Raw genomic sequence first — 3,542 nt, 5'->3', positions numbered from 1 at the left:
TGCTTGTGGTAGTCCTGATTTACTCCCCCACTTCATCTGATGAGGTTGGCTTTGTGTTTGTATGTCAGTCTGTGTGGGATCACATACACTGAATATAAAGGGACCTCAGGAGATTTCTGGTCCAGACTCTTGTTTAGTGCAAGGCTCACTTCAAAATCCTCTCTGTTTGCTCAAGGCCAGTCAAATTTCTGGGAATGGAGGTTCCTGAACACCTGGGCAAGCTGTTCCAGGGCTTGGCTACTCTGTTACGAGTACTTGTTCTTGTGTTATGGACAGAGCTTTTGTTCCTCTGTGCTTTAAATCCAACAGAGTAGGAAATGCTACTTGCCCTGTCCTTGCTGATATTTATCCTGTCTCTGTCAGCAGAGGTTTTATACAGTTTGTGTAGTCCACTAAGAATTTTGTAAGACAACTCAATTTGATTTTAGCTTGCATGGGGGGTTTGAGATTGAGCAATTATTTCTTCAGCATAAGTTAGAAATTAAACAAAATGGCACTGCAGGACTCAAGCTTGCTTCTGAATGCTTTTCAACTTAAGCTCAGCACTCAGGGGAAAAACATGGAAGCATAATTTCCTCAATCCTCTGACTAATAAAGAAATGGATATTCTATTACAATGTCTACTGTTTCAGCTTGTTCCAGCATCACATCAGCTTGTCTGGGTTTAAATCTACATTTCAAGTTTGTCAGTGCACTGCTGCCTACTTAGAATTTTGGCCTGTACAGCAGAATCCAGAGCCATGAGCACAGCATGGCTGAAGTCAGCCTTCAGAGGAAGAGTCACACATTTGGTGCACTGAGAAAGTGGCTGCTGAGGCACCTGCACACTCACATGGTTCTACAAAATAGGGAATGCTGGGCAGGTAGCATGGGAAGTTACATTTGACTTGCAAAGAGCTCTAGCCAGGCATTAAGACATCTTGAAATTTGCAGGAGGTGGGTCAATTTTTGATAATAACTTCTGATACAAGGCGTGGCACCCATTTTGTCTTTGGGAAAAAAAAAAGCCTTCAGAAAATGAGCAAGGCTTGCATTGAAAACAAACCAGGAAATGGGCTCTTGTTTGCTCTTCATGAAAAAATATAAATAGTAAGAATGTTTAGGATGTTTGAATGATCTGAAGCTGAATTTCCCTGTTCTTCAAGTCTTTGGAAGGCTGAACTACCTGCCACACTACAGACCCTGTGAGTCTAAAACAGTCACTGAAAATATCCAAAGTGAGATTAGTCAGGGGACCAATGCAAATGTGAGTTATTAGCCCCTTCTGTCTTTTTGCTGTTGGGATCACTTGAGCTTCAGGGCAAGTAAGCTTGCCTTTTCAGTTAGATTTTATGGATTTGTTGCAAATAGTTTATCAATAGCCACAGTGACACTGAAAAAGATCCCCTCATCTTGTGTTTTGGGTGCTAACCTGGTTTCGCTTTGAACTCTTCTGGACAGAGGAAGGAATTGAACCCAAAACTTGTAAACAAGAAGGGTCAGCAGGTACTTAGTCCAGTTCCAGGCACTTATACACCATTTCCTAAGGAGTGCTTTCTCTAAACATAAAACATGTCTGGAGTGTGATGAGGGTAAGGGTTTGCTGCCCTTCCAGCTCTTGTCGAAGGGGTTGTGATCCTGCTTTGTCCCTGGTGATCACAGGACCCTTCTGTGAGATGATTTGAAGTGTTAACCTTGTAGGCAACTTGGCCCCACCCCTGTTTTCCTGCACACAACGATCTGTTAGAGTGTTTCACCATGCTTGCAGAAACTGCAAGTTTATGGATGGAACAATGAACCTTCACCTAAATTGATCTTGAGCTTTGCTGCTGCTTTCTAAATGAGTCTTGTGAAGTTGGGTCCTCTAGTTTGTTTCTTTGGGTTTGTTTGTTTGGGTTTTTTTATTTGTAGAATGCCTTGAATGTCTTTTTAAAAGCTCTTCAAAGATCTAGATCAGCATGGCTTAGGTGGAGGGCCTGCATGGAGGCAGAGCACAGGTAAACTGAACTGCAGGAAGAAGTTCAGGCTGATCTGCATGGCTGTAACTGGGGCCTCATGATACTGTGTGCCCATTAGAAAAAGGGATTACCTGCCCTCCTCAGCCACTTAGCAGATGATGTGTTCTACCTTTGACTTTAGAACTGGAAAATACTGTTTCTACTGTCAGTCTTCTGAGCCCTTACCTTTTTTTTTGGTAGTATTTAAAAACACTTGAAGCTTTTATGAACCTGAAGAGCACTGTGCATATGTTCAGTGTGGTGCTTTCAATTAACCACAATTAGTGAAGTCTTGATGTGTACTGGAGTACTGATCTTTCTGTAAATAATTCATTCTTTATAATTGCTGCGTTCTCTCTCATCTGGAAAAATTGCTGTTGTGTCAAGCCAGTGTTGGAGATGGAACAAGCAAAAACCTTATTAAAAACCACCAGGGTTACTAAGCAGAGATATACAGCCTTCAGCCTAACTTGAAATTATGTTGCATGATATTAAGAAGTGCTGTGTAATGCCCTCAGATAGTTACAGAAAATGAAAGCTCAGGTAAAACTGTGAAATAGCCACTTAACTCACTTTCATACACTGATCTCTAGCAAGAAAGGTAAAGAAAAACAAAATAGCGAAGGGGAGTGTTTGTATAACTTTCCAGCTTAGGTTTCTTTTCTGCAAGCTAAACGTATGTGGTGGAAGACAGAATCAAAAGGGTATGTATTCATGTCTTGCTCTTGTGGTCACTTTTGTTCTTGCTGTTTCACCTCTGATGATTTCTCCGTCAATATCCAGGGCCTGATCCAAAGTTGATGGAAAAGATTTCTCTTTGGCATTACTGATCCTGTATTGATACTATTGTGTGTTCTTTTGCATTTATTACAGCCACTTGACATGTTAGTTGTGCTCATGCTGCATCACTTCAGGCAGGTTGCTTCATTTCTGTTTGCTTTTCCTGACCTTTTTCTAGGCACTGCCTCTATGAAAATACCTTAGCACCCAGTGTGTGTGCTCTGACATGAGTGACCAATCCTTAGGTGCAGATGTGTGACATGGTCACTTGGCCTTCAAAAGTAGCATAATTACACTCTGAGGACAAGTCATCTCATCAGCTAGCGTGTATGCATCTCAAAGAAGTTGTTCATTCATCTTTTGGCATCTTTTGCTTTTTCCATTCAGTTAATAAAATTCTGTGATGTGATGCACAGATGTTGCATCTAATTCTTAAAGGCTCAAAGTTTGAGGGGAAAAAAATAACCAAAAAACCATCCAGATTTTGGTCTCTGGGCACTATTGGTGGAACACACTGAGGCAGTGTGGCTGAGGGAGCTGAGGAGGGGCTGCTGCTCTTCCCTGCACTACACTCAAGAAAAATGCTGAAGGATGCTGCTCTACTGCCTTGGCTTCCAAACAACCTGAGGATTTTTACCTTGATGTTATTTAAATGAACAACCTGTGTGGTCCTGCTCGTGTGTTCACAGCTTAGGTCTCACTGTGCTGTTCTTCCTGCCTGTTTTTATGGAGGATGAACTCCTGTGAGCTGCAGCTTTCTCTGGTGCACGATAAGGGTGAGCTGGC

The sequence above is a fragment of the Prinia subflava genome, chromosome 1 (assembly GCF_021018805.1).
Source record: "Prinia subflava isolate CZ2003 ecotype Zambia chromosome 1, Cam_Psub_1.2, whole genome shotgun sequence".
Classification (NCBI taxonomy): Eukaryota; Metazoa; Chordata; class Aves; order Passeriformes; family Cisticolidae; genus Prinia; species Prinia subflava.
Note: the sequence above shows the minus strand (reverse complement) of the source record.